General features: G+C 30.1%; 1 protein-coding gene across 4 annotated transcripts in view; it reads left to right on the top strand.

Annotated features, from left to right (window-relative positions):
- Positions 1-23,486, top strand: part of LOC122506360 (beta-glucuronidase-like) — a 623,628-nt gene that overhangs the window by 298 nt on the left and 599,844 nt on the right. The gene's annotated exons all lie outside the window — the stretch shown is intronic.

The following is a 23,486-nucleotide window of genomic DNA, read 5'->3' as shown; positions in this document are numbered from 1 at the left end:
GAGGTTCCCAATGCTTGATTTAAAAAAGCGAATATTCTTCTTTTGAATATTTTAAAAGACAATCTTATAATCCCTTAAAGCCTGGAAATATTGAGGGGAAAGGGTGTAGCTACAAATATATTTTAAAAAATATGTTAGTTCTTAAGTCATAACCGTTCTCTACAAAAATTCCAATGTTCGGAATATTTTGGATCGTCACAATAAAAAAGTTCCCAATCCTCCCAATAAATTGCAATATTCTAACGACATAAAATATGATAAGATAGTTTCTTATTAGTATATTGCATATAATAAGCTTGGTATTTCCTCACAACAAAAGGATATCCTGAGTGTATCCTTAGGTTATTCTGAACAGATGTCCCTATTGAAAATCCCCATATGGGAAACCACATGGGAAACCACATGGGATCCTATGTCAAAAACCATGTAAAACCCTACTTCCATGAAGGAAACCACGTGGTTTACCATGTGGTTTCCCATGTCAAACCATATGGGAAATTGAGACAGGATTTTAGTTAGGAATAGACATGGGAAATTTAAACAGTTCATCTATACATAAAACCATATCAAATCCCACATGTTTTTCCCAGTCAAATCCTAAACCGAATCCCATGTGAAAAACAGTATCATTTATTTATAATTATTTTCCCAAGTCAATCCCCAAGTGAAAAACAGTATTATTTATTTATAATTATTTTCCCATGTCAAATCCTAAACCAAATACCATGTGAAAAACATTATCCGCCTTATTGAATATCCCTACATGGGAATCCACTTGGAATTTTACAAGGGATTTCACATAGGACTTTATATGGGAATTGACATAGGATTTCATGCAAGATTTCACCTAGGATTTAATATGAGATATCACATAGTATTTTATTAAAGATCCAATGAAGAAATTTTCAAAGGATTAAAAATTATTTAATAAAAAATTAAATAATAAATAGTATTAGTGTTACAAGTCATCAAAAAAGTAAAAAAACTATCATTTGAAACACGTCCTCTCTCCTACAGGTTCTCAGCTTTTATATACTTCCAGAATCGTCTCAACAGCGAGAGAAGTCACTTTCGCCACCTAGCGGTGAAAGTATAGGAGCGACAGTAATCTTTAACATTACTAAGGAAACCATGTGGAATACCACGTAGGATTCCATGTGGTTTCCTACGTGGGGATTTACATGGGATTTTACTTAGGAATTCATTTGGGAATTTATTTCTACTTAAATTCCTAAGTAAAATCCCATGTAAATCCCCACGTAGGAAACCACATGGAATCCTACGTGGTATTCCACATGGTTTCCTTAGTAATGATAAAGATTACTGTCGCTCCTATACTTTCACCGCTAGGTGGCGAAAGTGACTTCTCTCGCTGTTGAGACGATTCTGGAAGTATATAAAAGCTGAGAACCTGTAGCAGAGAGGACGTGTTTCAAATGATCGTTTTTTTACTTTTTTGATGACTTGTAACACTAATACTATTTATTATTTAATTTTTTATTAAATAATTTTTAATCCTTTGAAAATTTCTTCATTGGATCTTTAATAAAATACTATGTGATATCTCATATTAAATCCTAAGTGAAATCTTGCATGAAATCCTATTTCAATTCCCATATAAAATCCTATGTGAAATCCCTTGTAAAATTCCAAGTGGATTCCCATGTAGGGATATTCAATAAGGCGGATAATGTTTTTCACATGGGATTTGGTTTAGGATTTGACATGGGAAAATAATTATAAATAAATGATACTTTTTTCACTTGGGGATTGACTTGAGAAAATAATTATAAATAAATGATACTGTTTTTTACATGGGATTCGGTTTAGGATTTGACTGGGAAAAACATGTGGGATTTGATATGGTTTTATGTATAGATGAACTGTTTAAATTTCCCATGTCTATTCCTAACTAAAATCCTGTCTCAATTTCCCATATGGTTTGACATGGGAAACCACATGGTAAACCACGTGGTTTCCTTCATGGAAGTAGGGTTTTACATGGTTTTTGACATAGGATCCCATGTGGTTTCCCATGTGGTTTCCCATATGGGGATTTTCAATAGGGGTGAGATATCCCAAAAAAATCAACAGGATATCCTAAGGTATCTAGAGGTTATCCAAACCTACATACTTGGCTATACAAGTGTTTTTACATTTCGTAATTTTTCTCTTTACAAATTTCCTTATTAAACTTAATACTAAATTTTGCGTCTACAGAACGTCTTGAAATTAGGAGTACTCGCATTTGCCTGGACCACACGTCTAATGGGTTTTCTCGCCAGTGGAGAGGGATTCTGTAGAAAATCTCTCCGAGTATAACCGGTTTATCGACATTCGAGTATATTTTGATGATATTTTATGGATATATTATTCGAATAAATGTAAGACATCCTGCGAATAACCTAGGGATATCTTTAGATATTCTAAGGAGATGCCCCTAGGATATCCAAAGAGTAAGTCTCAAAGTATGTTCACGACTTCACCACTATTATTTTTGCTTCAAGATCCTAAAGATAATTTATTTTATATACATCAGATAATTGATTTGGGCAGGTTAGAGCGATAGATATGTTTTTGGATGTGATTAGTGCGACAATTTTCCTCAGTGCGGCCAAGCTGTAATAATGATAGTCAGTGTTGGAAAGTGACGCGTCTCTCGAGGTTTTTGAAGTAAATTACATAGGTATTTTACCCCCCACCATAAAAAATGCATTGTGTTTGAAATTTTTGAGGTAATTTACATACGTAATATACTCATGTAATTTACGTGACGTATCCCGTGTAGAAACTTGAGTTGGGTTCTGATAGGGTCTTCGCTGTATTTCCCTACTGCTAGCAGGGTTCTGGAAGAGAAAATCTGGTCGGGCCCCGGTACCTTTCGTCACGCTCGCGGACAGCGAGAAATCGCAGATCGGGCTCTAGCTTGATTTCCCTGTGATGGCCCTACCAGAAATAGAAAGCCACCGCTAGGACACTTTTAGTTCCCTTCAATCGCTAGGTTTATTAAATATTCGAATAAATACACGAAGAAAAAAATGCTGTTGAATCAATGACACCCGGGCATTTTTATGATACAAAAATTTTTTTAGTTGTAGCTATTGGTTCAATTACACCATATTGTTAATCCAATCCTTTTATGGGGTTAAAAAAATACAAACGATAAATTGAAAAAAGAAAATTAGGTTTACATATTTTTTACATATTATAATTAATTTTCACAGCTACAAATACTTCTATATATAAATCTTTTTTTTAACTTTACACACACTCACATACACATCTTTATAATTTTTTTATTTTTTCCAAACGAACAAATTTCTCTTAAACGGCTAAAACATACACACACACAAACTTTTTTTTTTGTCAGAAAAACACGGTAATACGGCATATCCCCGAGCAGTCACCCATCCAAGTAGTAACCGCGACCAAAGTTGCTTAACTTCCGTGATCGACGGGAACCGCCGCGCTGCAATGTACACGGAAAAAAAAGTACATGAATCCTTCCTTGACAGTGCTTGACTTTTGGATAGGACACAAAATACAAGACTGGTGCATATACTTTTTATTAGAAAATATAAGAAAGTCCTAGAATTATTCTAGTACTAGTATGGGCCGTACTAGTACTAGAATAATTCTAGGACTTTTCTATATTTTCTAATAAAAAGTATATAAACCAGCCTTGTATTTTGTGTCCTATCCAAAAGTCAAGCACTGTCAAGGAAGGATTCACGTACTTTTTTTTCCGTGTACACGGAGAAAAATGGAAAAATGATTTATGCAGTCAGTGTAGTATTCCTTTATAGAATAATATGTGACAGGTACACACTATAGTATTAGAAGTTTCATAGCTGAACACTTTGGCACTCAATACAAGTTATCCCATTCATCAGCTTAAACAAGACTGTTTATATAGTCTAAGAGGGAATAAGAGTATAAAAAATTGGAATGAGAAATTACATTCTCATGTAATTGTTAAAAGAACGCGGCAGTGTACAAAACACAAGTCAATAATAGAAGCGAATATTGAACAACTAGTACTCAGTCCAGTTCTTTCGAAGAATGAACGCCGTGCACATAAAGTAGATACCTACTTGAAAACCACAAGTTATTCTCTCTCTCTCACACTTATGGTCGTTCACTTATCTTACCGTTTCACTTACTCTTACTACTCTGAACTATTATGCAGTGCAGTGAAGTTCATTAAATTATTAAATATTGCTGTGAGAATAATTAATTATACATTTCATTCAAGGTCAATTCACTATTTTGTACACGAAAAAAAAGAATAATCAAATTTACCATTAGAAGTGCCAAACTTGAAAAGGGTTAGGAAAAAGTTGATGTTTTTTATTTATTTATTATTAAATTTCAATAACCGTATCAAATTTAAACTAGTTGGCAATATTATTTATTCAATATTATGAATATTGTTGACATCCATACTTACATTAATTACAAAGTAAAATCCACGCATGATCTAATTTATTTCATTGGTAAGGGATGTTTCTTAAATAGGAAATTTCCCCCATCGATTGCGTAGCCGAGAGGCTTAATGTAAAAGCGTGCGATTTATAATTATATGCGTATATTTAGTTGTATATGGTTAGGTAGGTGTTCAATCCCGTATGATTGTAAGATTTTCCGATGCATTTAGTTGTTAATTGTAAGTATGAAGATGTGGGAAGAATAAAACTTGTGAATTAATGAATATGAATATATAAAGAGTGCATTTAACATATTTTTCTTTTTTTAATGATTGGTTATTGTTTTTTTTATATAAAATTGACGAAGTGAATAAAAGGAAACACTCGTTTCGTGTCGCGTCGGCCCTTTATTTTGACAGGTTCCGCGCCTGCGTTCCCTTATTGTGAAAATTTCGAAGTAGGGGACTGAGTCCAGTTTCTCTACTATGCACACAGCGCGCCTTATAATCTTCGCCTGTGTTTCAATGCTCTTTACAGTGACATTTGGAACTAAGGCCCTCTATACACTATACGCAATACCCTAAGATGCTTGATGGAAATGAATTAATGTACTTTTACTGGACTGAGTCCTGTTTTTTCAATATTGACTCCCAGTTTTTCAAACTCCATTTTTTTCCGTGTAATATATCCGCTTCTTAATATTCTTTATATTTCAGGGAATTTATGTTTAATCAGTAATTTAATAATTATGTTATAATAATAACTAGCTAAAACAAACGCGCGTGAATACTTGCTGGGCGCAACTGCCATAACATACACGGAGAAACTTTTAATACCACTAATTCTTAAAACTGGTGAGACATTTTAGTATGTTAGGTTAGATTCAAGGGAAAAACGACATAGGTTATAGAAATTGCTATTGAGACTATCAAAAACACTCATTCAGTATATATTTTACAGTTCTTCATAAGGAAACTAACGAAAATTAGTATGTTGTTTTAGAAAGAAAATAATAATTTTTGCAAAGTTGGGAAAGCCATGAATTAAAAAGAAACACAACAAATTAATTGTCTATAGAAACTCATAGAGACGATAGTGATACTTGGATCTGATGGTAGATGGCATTAGTGTATGTCACTGTAACTGTAGGTAAATATATGTCGTAGGCAGATAGCATAATCCGGTAGTATGCAAACTGCCTAGGCAGTTTGTAAACCGCGGGCAGTTAGTAAAATGCCTAAATTTGAATGTATAAAAACAGGTAATAAGCAAAATACCTAGGCAGTTTACATACTCCCAAAGACGTTTCAGGTAATTAGAAAAATGTATTGAAAGTCACAAAATTTTTTCTGTGGCATAACTTTTATACAACTATACTATCTTGTAAATTTTTTTTTAAAATCTGAAACATATTTGAGTTTAATTGAAACAAATTTTTGGGTTAATTTAAGAATTATTTATAATCAACTTTTAAGTTTAAATCAAACATAAAATTTTTAAGCATAATTTTTGTTGAAATCAAAACTTAGAATATGTTTGAATTAAACATAATTATTTAAACAAATTATATTTTTGAATCAAAGCTTAAAAAAATTTGAATGAATACTTTTAAACAAATAAAATTTTTATTTATTCTACACTTATAAATATTGTTTATCTGGAACTTTTGTTTCAATTAAAGTAGCATAGATTAATAGAAATACATTTTAATAAAAAATATACTCCCATAAAATTTTTTTTTCTCTTTTGTTGAAATATATGATTAAATAAAATATTTGTAATCAGTTTTCAAAATTCTACCTCCACAGATCGCTGAACAATTGAGGCCTTGGATCGAATAACTCGCCCGACGCTCGAAGACACGCGCTAATACCAGTCGGGTAGCAGTGAGTGGCCCAGAGGCGCTCACTGCTCACTGACTGGCAGTTGCGCGTTCCTCCGAGCGTCGGGCGAGTTATTCGATCCAAGGCCTCAATTTAATAAACTTTCATTTTAAAAAAAGTTTATTAAAAACGAATAATATTTGTAACCTCTAGACCGGCAATAAAAACTTCAATTTTTAATAAATAATTAAAGAATTAATTTTTTTGAAAACGCACATCGGAAATGTTTTTAGTTAGGCTTACTACAAAAGATTATGAAAAAAATATTTGAAATTTGAAAAGTCCATTTCAGGTGGCCTGTTGAGAAATTTTCACCCCATTGCTACTTTCAATACATTTTCCTAATTGCCTGAAACGTCTTTGGCAGTATGTAAACTGCCTAGGTACTTTGCTTATTACCTGTTTTTATACATTCAAATTTAGGCATTTTACTAACTGCCCGCGGTTTACAAACTGCCTAGGCAGTTTGCATACTACCGGATTATGCTATCTGCCTACGACATATATTTAACACGACGTAAGAACCTAACCTATATTATTAACGCACACACGCACACGCAAGTAAAGACACGACGATTGGTCACGGAAACCGAAAGATCGCACGATTCGTTAGAAGTACACAGCTGAATCGTCCTTATATATTAAACGAGTGGAAAAATATGTGCCTTCGAGAGAGAGCATTTTTTAAAATAACTTACTAATCAAATTATGTAAATAAGTAAAAGTCGTGAAAAAAATTATGTTATATTGAGGAACAGTTCTTGAATTTAATTTGGCATGAGGAGACATTCACGTTTATTTATAAAAGGTTTTTTTCTTTCATACACGTGTGAATTTCAACTTCGAAAACATTAGGGTTAGTTCGCGACGTCAGGTGATGGACTCGGTGATGCTCGGGCGAAATCGGTTAAGTCCGCCCGCAGTCCTTCCAAAATTGGTATGTTACGTTAGAATGTCTGTTATATATTCTATCTATATGTGGAAAAAAGGTTAGAATTACCGTATTATTTCACAAACAAAAACTAGCATTTTATTCTTTTCTAAAGAAAAATAAGACTATTTCTAATGCAGATAGTAATTTTTGTACACCGAAGGTTGCTTAATATATAACGAACTTATCATATTTTCGTATTAATGTTGAAATTATTAGCACAACGCACGAAAAATCCTCACATTCTAACGTACTTTTAGAATAAAGATAACCAAATATATTCAATATTAGAAGAAAAAGTTTCTCCGTGTAAGAACCCTGATTATCTTAAAAATAATGTAAGAAAATAAATAAATTTTGCAATAATTTTAATTAATAGTACCCAATGCATTCAATATCATTTAAAAAAATTAACAAATTATGCATAATTTTTACATAGTCTTATATAGTAATTACTTAACAATTATTGAAAAATTTTCTGTCTACTTCATAAAATAAACAAATCATAATATTGAATACTATTTCTCATAAACCGTTTTTTTAAAAAGGTTTGTATCATATTTCTAAATAGTAACAGTTATCGTCAAACAGAAACAATAATACTTCAATTAAGTATTTTTCACACTAATTTCATTCTTTTTTTAAATAATATTTAGAAAATTAAATCTGATAGCGTTCCACAAATGTAAGAATGGATGTCGAAATTTTAACAATTCTAAGAAATATGTTAAACGTTGAAACATTCATGATATTTTCGTGTCTTAACACTAAGGGGCCATTCATAAACCATGTAACCTCTTGAAGGGGAGGGGGGTCAAGCAATTGACTACGACAAAGGGAAAAAATGGCGCTAATAGGGGAGAGTGGGGCAAGACGGGGTAGCGGGTAAGACGGGGTACCGGCCCTATTTAACAAACGAATTAACCAATCGCGATTATATTTTACACAATACTGCACCGAGACGATAGTTTCTTGTTTATAAAACCTAAAAGCCATGAGAACAAATCTTTTATCTGTTTTACTAAAAAAACTGTTTTCGACGATTTTCTTGTCATTTTTTCACTTTTTTAGGAGGCGTTTATTATTTAATAATAACAGTTAATGAACTGTATAAATTTTTTTCTAACTGTCAAGGGTTACAGAAGAAGAGAAGCATATGTTTGTTTTCTTTGTTGAATCGTAAATTGCAGTAATTAATCGTTTTATTAAATTTCGTAGGTGCGGGCAAGATGGGGTAGGGGAGAGTGGGGCAAGACGGGGTTCACAAATTAAGCAAAAAAAAATAAGAGAAGTTAAGAAAACTACTAAAATCAAGACTGAATAAAATAAGAGTGACCAAAAAGAAAAAAGCTTGTCAGGTTAAATCATCAATTAGCGATGGTAAAGTGGAAAATACACCTTGTCTCTATTGTAATGGTTATTATTTAGACTCAAATGAAGGCTGGCCTGCTTCTTTTGTCTGCGGCCAATGGGCTCACTGCAGTTATGCATCAAGATGAAGATGCAACTTTTACTTGTAAAATTTGTCGACAGAAATAGGTTGTTTTTTGTTAGTACCCCATCTTACCCGCCAGTGGGGCAAGATGGAGAAATTTGCAATTTTTCCAATATTATTAATTATAAGCTTTTTTAAGAAACAGATAGCCTTTGTACGCCTTTTTTATGAAAGACTGATTTCCAAAAATGATAATTAAAAATAATAATAAAGTATATATTCGATAATTTTCGTTTTTTTGCGCTTTAAACCTTAAGTATCCCGTCTTGCCCCACTCTCTCCTACATGTAATAGCGTACTACGGGGGGAGGGTCACTAAATATATACTAAATATAATATAATATAAAGTATATATTCGATAATTTTCGTTTTTTTGCGCTTTAAACCTTAAGTATCACGTCTTGCCCCACTCTCCCCTACATGTAATAGCGTACTACGGGGGGAGGGTCAACATTCCCAAAAAGTGGGGCTACGTGGCTTATGGACGACCCCTAACAGATGATAGTAAAAATTAGAAGTCAATCTGCCACCATTTGCGAAGTTAGGAGTTTATTTTTATAAAACACCTATTTTTCTAAAATGTCAACGTAATCTTAATCACGCTTTAATATATTCTTGCTGAACACGAATATCGTATTTATTTTCAATTAAATTTACGTTGTTTCACAAAATTTAAGAAAAATTGAAATATGGGTTCCGTACTCCCCCATGGGTCAAGAATAGTTAGAGCTAGTTTGGCACGGAAAAATCCTGCTAATGCGACTGGAAATTATAAAAAAATGTTTAATTGTTCTTTTTAGGTTGATATACACAATGGTGCGTAATTATATGTGACCTGGAAAGTGAAAAGGGACCTTACGTGCGAAAACAAGTTTTCGAGAAAACAGCAGTTAAAGTTTAACTTAGAAAAACCCTTGTAACTTTTTTAAATATTAATATTTTTTAATCAATTTAGGCTTATTTTCTTCACCGTGAATCACAGTATCTAAATAAATAACATACAAGTAATGAAATTTTTTTTTACTAATTGTTTATATAAATTAATTACAAACTCCCCAAACATAGAAAAAATAATCTAAGTTTTCCAACTTGCAACAATAAGTATAAATAAGTGACACATGTTTGTAAGGGTTTTTTTCGCTGATTACGAATATGATAACAAATTTGAATTTTAACTGTTGACAGTTGTCAAAGAAACTGTCAACTTTTCTAAATAATAAAAAGATTATCGTCTTCGTTATTTTAATTTGTATAATAAAAAATCAGTTTTTTCGTATTTTTACTCTTGTTTTTTTTAACTTAAAAATTTTTTTTAAAAACTTCTAATCAACTTATGATTTTTTGGTTTTCACCATCTTAAAGAGCATTTCAAACCCTATCCGAATCAACAAAAAAGTAAAAAATGATTTTTTGACACGTAAGGTCCCTTTTCATAGACCAGGTCACGTATACGGAAAAATGAAGCTTATTGACCAAGAAATTGGTGGTCGTCTGAAGAAAATTGGTTAACTTTCAGGTTCTAGTTCAGACGAATTTTTATTCAATATTGAAATTTAGAAAATGTTCAGAACATATTGTTATTACTTTCAGATATCAATATTAAATAGTCTAAATCCAATAAAATAAAGAAAACGAAAATTTACTGATTTTTTACAACATGATCCGAAAAGGTCTTACCTAACTATTCTTGCCCCATCCTACCCTACTTTTATTCAACATACAATTCAAAAAATATTTTATACAGTTCAAATTGTAGAAAATTAAATTAAAACCCTGACCATCGTGGGGCCCTTTTCTTTATAGTATTATTAACATTAAATTATTATTATTATTTTTTTTAAATTTATTTGTTTATAAACCCGTCTTAAGCCTACAATCTTGGCTATACAAGTGTTTTTACAACCGTAGAACATTTGTTACAAACATTTCTTAAATTTTACTTAATACTAAATTTTTGCGCCTACAGAGCGACTTAAAAATTAGGAGTACTCGCATTACGCCTGGATCACCCGTCTAATGGGTTTTCTCGCCAGTGGAGAGGGAAATTGTAGAAAACCTCTCCTTAGTACAACCGGTTTATCGACAGTCGAGTTCTAATGGTGTGTACCGGACAATAATCGACGGTGCACATCATTATACCTCGACGTCAAACCTCCCGCTCAGATTGTCTCACGTGCCGGAAAAATACCAAGCCAAGTGGGCGCGAACCCTTGGTCCTTAAATGACCGCCAAGCGAGGCATCTATCCGACTGAGCTAATCTGTCGGTATATTAAACTATTATTATCAATATTAATAATAAAAATGGAAAAAATTGTTTGATTCAATTAAATATTTTATTTGTCTATTATCTATTACTTAGTTATTTTTACCAAATTTGCATTACTTAGGTCAAATAAATGGAATAATTCAAATTAATAAATATTGCTTCAAATCAATTATTATGAAAATTGCTTGATTCAGTAATTCATGTTCTTTTAATTCAAATATTTATTTGAATCAAGAAAATAATTTTTGCAAAGAACTACAGATTTGTTTGTATCAAATATTCATAATAAATCATTATTTTATTTGAGACTAATATACCATTAATTGGGTAAAATAATTAATTATTATTTATCCCAAATGCTTCTAAGGACTCACATGCTTGGAAATATTAACATTAACCCTTAAACCGCACCCCCCGTGCAAAAAATGCCCCACTTTGCCCTATTTAAAACAGGGTTCTGGTCGAGGCCTCGACAGTTTTCCCTATTAAATTTTTTTTTTTAATAAAGTTTTTAGAATTCCTTTTTGTTGTAGAAGCTATTAACAATGAAAGGCAATCATTATTTTAGTTATTTAATAATTTTTTTATTTTAGGGGTTTGACTAGAATTCCTGGCCAAAACCCCAAGTGAGGTGTTCTCTAGATATTAAATAGGGCTCTGATCAGGGCCTCGACAGTTTTCCTCGTTTGAATAAAGTGTAAATGAATTAAGTTTTTTAAATTAGTTCCCATAATAAAATTATAAACAATTGAAGAAATTAATTAAACGGAGTAATTATACTACATTTTTAAGAATTTTTTTATCTTATGGGTTTGACCAGAAATTCTGGCCAAAACCATAAGTGGGGTGTTCACTAGATATAAAATAGGGCTCTGATCAGGGCCTCGACAGTTTTCCTCGTTTTAAAAGCTTGTAAATAAATTTAATTTTTTAAAATTAACTTTTTTAAAACAGTTATTTAAGTTAAAAAAGCGTGTTCACAAAAAACACTTTACAAAATAATTATGGTAATATATTTAAAAAACGAAAATACATATAATTTTTTTTCTTTAAGTACAATATTATAATAAAGTTTATTTATTAATAATAACAACTAAATTATAAATAACGAATAATAATAGTTATTAAATAATTAATTATTATACATTTATTTAAAAATAAAAATTATGAATTTAAAAAATAATAATTAATAAACAATTATTAATAAATTATACTTAATGAATTTTAATAATTATAAATTTATAGGATGAATTTATCATTTGGTTTGTATATATATATATATATTATTTTAATAATAATAATTATTTTATATTATATTAGCTTAAAGTGAGAAAATTATTCGGAGAGATTGTTGAATTTAACACCTTCAATATTTAATAACTATTTTTTAAACATAATTAATAAATTTGAATAAAATATTTATTAAATAAATATTAATTATTACTTATACATTTGAAATAAAAAATATAACCTTTATTAATATTATAAAATTAAGGAGGCAGAAAGGAGCGACAACCTCCAAAAGAAAAATGAATTAATCATAAAACCAAAAATTATATTTTTCAAAAATTTTTAAGTTTTTCTATTCTTGAAATTATATTATTTTTATCATTTTCACTTTTAAATTAGTCAAAATGACTATAATACCTTATTATGTTATGTATAAATATGTTGTATATATAATGAATATGTTCATTATGTTTCTAATATAATAATATTTTTAATTACAGTAATTTTATTGTAATTTCTTTTGAATAAAATTAGCCTCGCAAAAAAGGACAATTTTAAGAACAACTGACGAGGCCCTGACCAGTTTTTCCCTAAGCAGGGTATTGGTCGGGAACAGTGTTACACACTAGTCGGGCACTGGTCAGTTTCTCTACCCAGAGCCACACCAGAGATCGGGAAAACTGTCCAGTACCCTATCAGGCCGGGACGCATGATTATTCCCCAAATGTCATTTTTCCGAAATGTCATTTTACCGAACTGCTCTTTTGCGAATAGTCATTTTTGCCAAAAGCCAATTTTGCGAAATGTAACTTTTGCGAATTGTCATATTTACGAAAATCTATTTTTGCGAATTGTCATTTTTGCGAATCGCAATTTTTACGAATTGTCAATTTTTCGAAAACTCATTTTTGCGAATCGCCATTTTTACGATTTGTCAATTTTTCGAAAACTCATTTTTGCGAATTGTCATTTTTGCGAATCGCCATTTTTACAATTTGTCAATTTTTCGAAAACTCATTTTTGCGAATTGTCATTTTTACGAAAAGCCATTTTTGCGAAAAGTCATTTTTACGAATTGCTATTTTTACGAATTGCTATTTTAGCGAATTGTCATTTTTAAGAAATGTCACTTTTGCGAATTGTTACTTTTGCGAATCGCCATTTTTACGAATTGCCATTTTTACGAATTGTTATTTTTGCGAAAAGCTATTTTTGCGAATTGTCAATTTTCCGAAAAGTCATTTTTGCGAATAGCCATTTTTACGAATTGTCGATTTTCCGAAAAGTCATTTTTGCGAATTGTCATTTTTGCGAAAAATACAATAGTGAAAAATACAATACCTACAAGTTTCTATTGTATTTTTCGCAAAAATGACAATTCGCAAAAATTACTTTTCGGAAATTTGACAATTCGTAAAAATGGCGATTCGCAAAAATGACTTTTCGGAAAATTGACAATTCGCAAAAATGGCAATTCGCAAAAATGACTATTCGCAAAAATGGCTTTTCGCAAAAATGACATTTCACAAAAATGTCTTTTCGTAAAAATGACAATTCGCAAAAATGAGTTTTCGAAAAAGTGACAAATCGCAAAAGTGACAATTCGCAAAAATGACATTTCTCAAAAATGACAATTCGCAAAAATGTCAATTCGCAAAAATGACTTTTCGCAAAAATGACTAATCGTAAAAATGACATTTCAGAAAAATCTTTTTTCGCAAAAATGACATTTCGCAAAAATGTCTTTTCGTAAAAATGACAATTCGCAAAAATGACTTTTCCGAAAATTGACAATTTGTAAAAATGGCGATTCGCAAAAATAACTTTTCGGAAAATTGACAATTCGTAAAAATTGCGATTCGCAAAAATGACTTTTCGGAAAATTGACAATTCGCAAAAATGGCAATTCGCAAAAATGGCTTTTCGCAAAAATGACATTTCACAAAAATGTCTTTTCGTAAAAATGACAATTCGCAAAAATGAGTTTTCGAAAAATTGACAAATCGCAAAAGTGACAATTCGCAAAAATGACATTTCTCAAAAATGACAATTCGCAAAAATGTCAATTCGCAAAAATGACTTTTCGCAAAAATGACTAATCGTAAAAATGACATTTCAGAAAAATCTTTTTTCGCAAAAATGACATTTCGCAAAAATGTCTTTTCGTAAAAATTACAATTCGCAAAAATGACTTTTCCGAAAATTGACAATTTGTAAAAATGGCGATTCGCAAAAATGACAGTTCGCAAAAATAGCTTTTCGAAAAAATGACAATTCGCAAAAGTGACATTTCGCAAAATTGGCTTTTCGCAAAATTGACTATTCGCAAAAGTGCAGTTCGGTAAAATGACATTTCGGAAAAATGACATTTGGGGAATAATCATGCGCCCCTATCAGGCCCACATTTTAATTTCTGCACGGGCCTGGGTGTGCGACACCCATATTCTAGCTTTTTACTCTAATATCTCATTTAAATTCGTAAAAATTGAACATGTGTTGATATTGGACAGTACATATTGTACTTAACTTCATGTTTCGTGATTGATATTAGTCTGTCAAATGTCTTTGTGTATTTGATAACTTTATGAAGTTGACGGCGAAAAATTTCTGCTTGTCTGACACCCAGTTTTTGGTTTAAGGTGATTTCAGTAGTTTAAAAAAACTCTTTTTTAATTATTAATATTAAATAAATCATTATGAAACCTATTTTCCTTCAAAATAGATGTACTGAGCAATATAAGATAATTTTTCAAAAAGATAATATCCTATTCCAGCTTTAAAGAACACACTTAAAAGTCTCCGCGTGTCGCAAACCCAGTGTGCGATTTAAGGATTTTTTTGTAAGTGCACTGAGAAAAAAGAGGGCGCGTTGCAGCACATTTTCGATTCATGTTGCGCGACTCAACCTGATTTCAGATTCGTAATCAGCGACCCTGAAAATCCTCAAGTATTAAGTTTCAAGCCAATCTGATCAATTTTTTATTTCGTTGTCCGCCATATTGGGTCCGCTATTTTGAATTTTGGAAAACTAATGTTAGATTCGTAATCAGCGACACTTAAAACCCCTAAGTAACAAGTTTCAAGCAAATTCGACGAATTTTGAAAAAATTTCCGCCATCTTGGATCTGCCATTTTGAATTTCGAAAAACTGATGTCAGATTTGTAATTAGCGATCCCAGAAACCTTAGGGTACCAAGTTTCATAAAAATGCATTAAAAATTTTTTCAAGGGGTTAAATACGTCAAATTCCAATTTCATCCAATATATTTCTCCTTAATCCATTTTAAATACTTTAAATTCCATCCAACATCCAATCAATCAAAATTTCAATTTTATCCAATATTTCTTTTCTTATCTTTTAAATAAAAACATTAAATGTTATTCAAAACAGGAAAAAAGTAAATGTCAATTTCTTTATCCTTTAAATTAAAAATGAATAAAACTATATCAAATGGTAATATAATATTTAGAAAAATAGAACTATACCACTCAAGAAACACTTTAATTAACTCTCTACAAATTGTAGAGAAATTATATAAAAAACAGAAAATATCTAATGTTATCCAAAATAAAAAAAAACTATATAAAATAGTAATGTGATATATTCAAAAAATAAATATACCACTCACGAAGCACTATCGTTATCTCTCTACACTACACTGAAAGAATTTTTGGGAGGCTGCAGGCTTTACATTAGTGCCGCTAGAGCTCGCTGCCTCAAGCTCGCAGTTAACCTCAAGAAAGCGAGAATCTACTCCCGAAAGGTAAGCAGCAACTCCTCAGGGGCAGCAGCTCACCTTTCGGGAGTAGATGCTCGCTTTTTTGAGGTGAGCTGCGAGCCCTGAGCAAGGGGCACTAATTTCGGACATTAAAAGTCAGCAGCCTCCCCAAAAATTCTTTCAGTGTACATACAAGGAGAGATGTCCCAGTTAGTCCCGTGAGGGGAAGTAGCCTTCCCCCACCATACGGCACACCAAGTTGAAACTGAGTCCCGAGCAACCCTCACAGCGGAGATCGCTCGGACCCTTAAACCCTCATTAAGGAAAACTGTTAATGACTTTTTCTATAAAATATAATTTTTTTAAATAGTAACATTTTTTATTTTTCATTAACATATTTAAATTCCTTACTTTCTCACAATTCTATACATACATATGTTGTTTACCAAAAAAAAGTTGAAATTAAAAAAATTAATTATTTTTTCCAGATACATAGAATGAAGTTAACTCTACCAAAAACCATATACCTATTATTAAATAAATATTTACTGTTTCACATAGGTTTTATCTAAATCACTTTAATGATATTTGACCCAATATTTGCAGTATTTGAAGCAAATACCATTTAACTTAATCTTTAAATTTTAACATTTTTTTGGTAAACAACATATGTATAAAATCGTGAAAAAGTAAGGAATTTAAATATGTTAATTTAAAAGTTAAAAATGTTACTATTTAAAAATTTATATTTTTATTATTAATAGAAATGTCTTTAGCAGTTTTCCTTAATGAGGGTTTAAGGGTCCGAGCGACCCCCGCTATGAAGGTTGCTCGGGACTCAATTCCAAGTAGCCCTCGCAGCGGGGGGCTCTATGTCCCTTCTAACGGCGAACAGACAAACTAAATGCGAACAGACAAAATATATATATGCAAACGGAATACGGACTTTAATATTGTTAATTTACTTTTGCAGTGCTCAATTATACAGCCTTTATTATCATTATTACTAATTGAATTAAAATTATTATAATTTTTTTTATTCAAAGAATACTTATCCTTTGACTGCTCCATTGTTACAATTTTATTATTATTTACATTATTCCAAGGTTCGGTCTTCAAAAAATTATAAGAATTTGTTTTTTCATATTTCAAAAGACGCTTCTAATCACACTCTACAATCGAATGTTTCATATTCGATCTTCTCATCTCTGAAAACTGACATAGACGATTATCTTAAAACATTTTTTAAATGCTGCCTCATTTTGTTATTTATGCTTTCGTAATTAACAGTGTTTGGCATAACATTATAAAATAATGATGTTGCAAATGCTATTGCATATACTCCGCATTCAACACTACCCATTGGTTGTTGATCAACAGTTACAAAAACTACTGGTAGCTTAAAAGGATATAATCTACTTAAATAATTAAACTGATCTCCATTCAGACATTTTTCATTAAGACTATCAAAAATATAAATTCTTGTTGTAATAAATTTTACGAGGCCTTATACGGTGTAAACAATTTTATTCATTTTGACGACGTTTCGATATATTGAGTATCCTCTTCAGGTCAAATAATTGAAAATAAAAAACAAACAGTCGTTCAGTCATTTCATCGAAAAAAAAAAAATAATAATAATAAATTAATGGAAACCCTCTTTATGAGGTGTTTCTGTTTTATTTTGTTTTTTCGATGAAATGACTGAACGACTGTTTGTTTTTTATTTTCAATTATTTGACCTGAAGAGGATACTCAATGTATCGAAACGTCGTCAAAATAAATAAAATTGTTTAAACCGCATAAGGCCTCGTAAAATTTATTACAACAAAATAAATGAAAACGGATGTAAAATTTATCAAGGAATATAAATTCTTACTCCATCATAATACGTACAAATCCAATGACCCCTCTTATTATGACCACTAAATAGTATTTAAATATGTTTTTCGTCTACTCCAATAGGTCTAATATATTCAAGCAGATCTTCATTTACAAATAAAGTACTTTGCATTCTAAACATAGAATTTGATTCTCTTTCCAAAATTTTTCCAAATTCATAAATATGATTATCACTTAACATTTTTTTATTATTAAGTATTTCTCTATATTCGCTAGCACTTAAATCAACATGTCCTTCTATGCTCGACATTTTTTAATCAATATTTTCTTCTTAATCTAATTTTAATTCCAATTTGTGGGTTTTGATAATAATAATTACGTTTTCCCAATTTATATTTTCTACATCACAATTTCATAAATTCTTACAAAATCATTGTCTCCTATATCAATAATACAAACCAACCAATATTTAACTCATAAAACAATATTCAAGATTTCAACTAATAAAGTGTATTTACTCCATTTCAAATAAGCCACATTCCAATTTTATCCAATATTTTATTATTTAACCAACATATCAATATTTAACCAATCAAATCATATTTAACCCATAAAACAATGTTTTTGAATTCAACAACCAATATTCTATTTAATTCATTTTCAATATGTCAAATTCCAATTTTATTTAATATACATATCCAATAAGCCCTAAATTCAATTTTATCCAATATATATTCTATTTAATATTTCAATTTGACAAATTTGACAAATTCGTCAAATTCGTCAAATTCCAAATTCATCCAATTTACATATCCAATAAGCCTAAATTCAATATTATCCAATATCCAAATTTCAATTTTATCCAATATTTCTTTTCTTATCTTTTATTTCATCCAATATCCAAATTTCAATTTTATCCAATATTTCTTTTCTTATCTTTTATTTCATTCAATATCCAAATTTCAATTTTATCCAATATTTCTTTTCTTATTTTTTATTTCATTCAATATCCAAATTTCAATTTTATCCAATATTTCTTTTCTTATCTTTCATTTCATCCAATATCCGAATTTCAATTTTATCCAATATTTCTTTTCTTATCTTTTATTTCATCCAATATCCAATTTTCAATTTTATCCAATATTTCTTTTTAATCTTTTATTTCATCCAATATCCAAATTTCAATTTTATCCAATATTTCTTTTCTTATCTTTTATTTCATCCAATATCCAAATTTCAATTTTATCCAATATTTCTTTTCTTATCTTTTAAATAAAAAAATCAAATGTTATTCAAAACAGAAAAAATATGAAATTTTATTCAAAACAGAAAAAAATGTCAATTTCTTTATCCTTTAAATTCAAAATTAAAAAAAATACTATATCAAATGATAATATAATATTTAAAAAAATATAACTATACCTCTCACGAAACACTTTAATTGACTCTCTACAAATTGTAGAGAAATTATACAAAAAAAAGAAAAGAAAATATCTAATGTTATCTAAAATAAAAAAAGTATATCAAATAGTAATGTGATATATTCAAAAAATGAATATACCACTCACGAAGCACGATTGTTAACTCTCTACACTACATACAAGGAGTGATGTCCAAGTAAGGCCCGTGAGGGAAAGAAGCCTTCCCCCACCATACGGCACACTAAGTCAAAACTGAGTCCTGAGCAACCCTCACAGCGGGGATCGCTCGGACCCTTAAACCCTCATTAAGGGAAACTGTTAATGACTTTTTCTATAAAAATACAAATTTTTTAAAAAGTAACATTTTTTATTTTTTATTAACATATTTAAATTCCTTACTTTCTTACGATTCTATACATATGTTGTTTACCAAAAAATGTTAAAATTAAAAAAATTTATTATTTTTCCAGATACATAGAATGAAGTTAACTCTACCAAAAACCATACCTATTATTAAATAAATATTTAACTTAATCTTTAAATTTTAACATTTTTTTGGTAAACAACATATGTATAAAATCGTGAGAAAGTAAGGAATTTAAATATGTTAATGAAAAATAAAAAATGTTACAATTTAAAAAATTTATATTTTATAGAAAAAATCATTAGCAGTTTTTCCTAATGAGGGTTTAAGGGTCCAAGCGACCCCCGCTGTGAAGGTTGCTCGGGACTCAATTCCAAGTAGCCCTCGCAGCGGGGGGCGTTTTGCTCCCTCTAACGGCGAACAGACATACTAAAAGCGAACAGACAAAATATATATATGCAAACGGAATACGGACTTTAATATTGTTAATATTATTATTATTAATTATTATTTATTAGTATTATTTATTTATTTATTATTTAATTATTAATTATTATTAATTATTATTAATTATTATTAATTAATTAATAATTAATAATAAAACTCTGTATATAAATTATGGAAAATATTTGTGTACAATATGAACATTATTTTTTAATAAAAAATTATATACTCAAACAATGTATAATTACATTAGAACTATTTGAAACAAAAAATGAAAACAACACTGTAAGTTATAAAATTTTTTTAAAATTTATTTTGCTTATTCACTTATTATTATCTTTAAAACAAAGTATAAAATTATCCTAAACTCTACTTGAAAAAATTTTGATAATTCGATTGTTTACTATTTTAAAAAAAAATTGTTTAAAAAATTAAAATAACTTATATTATTTTATCTATATAATTAATTGGATTTCCTAACCCTTTCGTGTCTCCGGGACATATAGGGTAAGTGCGGGTATAGTCGAACAGTACTATAGTAGTCGGACACTTTCGTGTTTTTTGGCAAATAAATAATAATGCATTGTGATAATTACTTTAAAAAATATACTGGACGAATGTGTAAAGTTTATATTTTATGAAATTAGTGTTATTTTACAAAATAATTAAACAAGAAATATTTTATTTAATATTTTAAAAATCATGGTGTCCGACTATAGATACAACCATTTTCGAGTAGCGCAATGAGTAGCACAAAGTTTTGTTGATAATTAATTATAAATATTAAAACTTATAGGATTTAAATATTATATAAATAACTTCTTATTTGCTTTAATTCCATTTTCTAGCAGATAGCAATTAAAAAATTATCTGTTTTACTTTATAAATCCAAAATATCTGACGGATGTCCGACTATAGAAACAAGGGAAAAAAGTGTCCGACTACTAAAGCATTCGTAATTTTTCATTAAAATGTTTATATTTTATTAAATACTCAAGTATTTGTAACAAATTTACATGATTTTTAATCCTGAAGAACTCCTTTAATTGATAATGTGCTTATAAACACAATAGATATTTGTTATTTCAAGAAAAAAAGCATAATATAAGATCGTATCCTTAAGTGTCCGACTACTAGTGCACTTACCCTATGTCACACTTAGAAAATTTTATGTAATTCTTATAAAAATTAACCAATTAATTTGCGCTAAATTGCTTTCTATTCCGAATGGATGTGGCTAAAATCTTAAAAAATAGTAAATTACAAAAAGTTGTAATATTTTTTTTAAACAATAGAATAAACATTGACTGTTTAAAAAAAAACAGTGATGTAACAAACTATACGTTTCATTAACATTTAGTGAATAATTTTTAACAACACTTCGTTTTTTATGTTTTTGGGGTCGTTGATTACGAATCTTAAGTCAGATTTAAAAAATTAAAAATGGTGGATCTAATATGGCCGACAAATTTTTAAACAAATTTCGAATATTTTTAAATTTTATCAAAATTGCTTCTAAATTGTTACTCGGGGATTTTCGGGGTCACTGATTACGAATCCGATGTCAGTTTTTCAAAATTAAAAATGGCGGATCCAATATGGCGGATGAGATTTTAAAAATTGCTTCTATTTGCTTCAAAACTGCTACTCGAAGGTTTTTGAAGACGCTGATTACGAATATGATGTCAGTTTAAGTTTTATTGATAAAATAGTATAAACAAAATAATTTATGCTCAATTTTGTAGAAAATATGTTTTTAAATCCACAAAAAATTGCCAAATGAAAAGATTAATTTTCATAATTTTTAATAAAACTCTTTATTTGCACCATTGTTATTCTATTCTGGTGTAACGAAATTCATTTGTATAATTTTGTAACTAACTTCAGATCATATTTTTATTCTAAATTTTTTGTATAATTTATTTTTTATATAAAAATTAGGATCTGAAATTAATAATAAAATAAAATAGTACTTTATAATACGAGTTTGAGAAAGCGGATTTTTTAGAAGGGCAACGTTAGCGCCACGAATCGGAAGCGAGTGCAACAGGCAACACGAGTTGGAGTTATATACTACTTTATATAATAAATGCATAAAAAGTCAAAGAAATTGCACGTATATACAATGAAGAACACAAACAATTGCACTGTTATACTATCAAGTCCTCATAAATGTCTGGTTGCGCGGGGGGGTTCGGTCCCCCGACTACAAAAAAACCAACTTAAAAGAATAATAATTTAAGACATTTCAAAGAACGGCATTTTCTAATACATCAAGAGACCGGACGCGTCGGGGGACAAAGCCCCCCGACGTAATTAGACGTATCAATAAAAAGTATGATAAAAGAATAAAAACAGAATTTTTCACGCGAGCGATTTCATCAAGAAGGTTAGAAACTCTCAGAAAATGGCGCGAGTCGTGTAGACTTTTTTACCGACATGCATTCTAATTTGATTTTCTTCTCAAAGATGGCGCATTTTTCGTTGTGCTTCCGCCGCTTTAAATAGCAAGTCACTACAACGTTTCTGATTGGCTGTTAAAAGAAAACTGTGAAATAAAAGTGTGAAATAAAGTAAAAAGTGTGAAATAAAGAGACTAGGAACAATATACGCATGCGCGGAAATATTTATATGATCGTTCGCTATAAAATGCCCTTTCTCGAACATTTTCCTTGCACCAGAAGTAGGATTTTTTATGCATGTATTATATAAAGTTTATTTTTAGTAAGAAACTAGTAATAAAATTCGAATCTAAAATTCTCTCCGTACTCAACGACCTCAAAAACTTTTGTATTTAATCCGACATATTGATTTTTAAAAACTAAAATTAGATTTGTAATCAGTGACCCTTAAAACCCCCAAGTAACGTTTTTGAAGCAAATTCAAACAAATTTTTGAAAATCTCGTCCGCCATATTGGATCCGCCATTTTGGATTTTGAAAAACTGACATCGGATTCGTAATCAGCGGACCTGAAAACGCCTAAGTAACAATATTGAAGCAAATTCAAGAAATTTTTTGAAATCTTGTCCGCCATATTGGATCCTCCATTTTGAATTTTGAAAATTTTTAAAATCTGACTTCTGATTCGCAATCAGCGACCCCGAAAACCCCCATGTAACAATATTGACGCAAATTCAAGCAATTTTTTAAAATATTGTCCGCCATATTGGATCCGCCATTTTGAATTTTGAAAAACTGACATCGGATTCGTAATCAACGACCCCGAAAACCCCCGAGTACCAATTTGGAAGCAAATCCAACCGGTGGATTCCCTGGGGGCATGAAAGGGTTAACCAAACATTTGCGCATCGAGATATCGACTCGATATCTCTGTCCAGAATTTATCAGGGGCCTTACCAGTTTTTTCCAGTATTAATTTCCTCTCTAGAATCTAAGCGGGATCTAGAGAGATATTTCTAATCCGGATTTCCTCACAAGTATCTTGCAAGTTCTAGTATATG

Source organism: Leptopilina heterotoma, unplaced genomic scaffold (genome assembly GCF_015476425.1).
Source record: "Leptopilina heterotoma isolate Lh14 unplaced genomic scaffold, ASM1547642v1 Lhet_411, whole genome shotgun sequence".
Classification (NCBI taxonomy): domain Eukaryota; kingdom Metazoa; phylum Arthropoda; class Insecta; order Hymenoptera; family Figitidae; genus Leptopilina; species Leptopilina heterotoma.
Note: the sequence above shows the minus strand (reverse complement) of the source record. Positions and strands in the feature narration are given on the sequence as shown.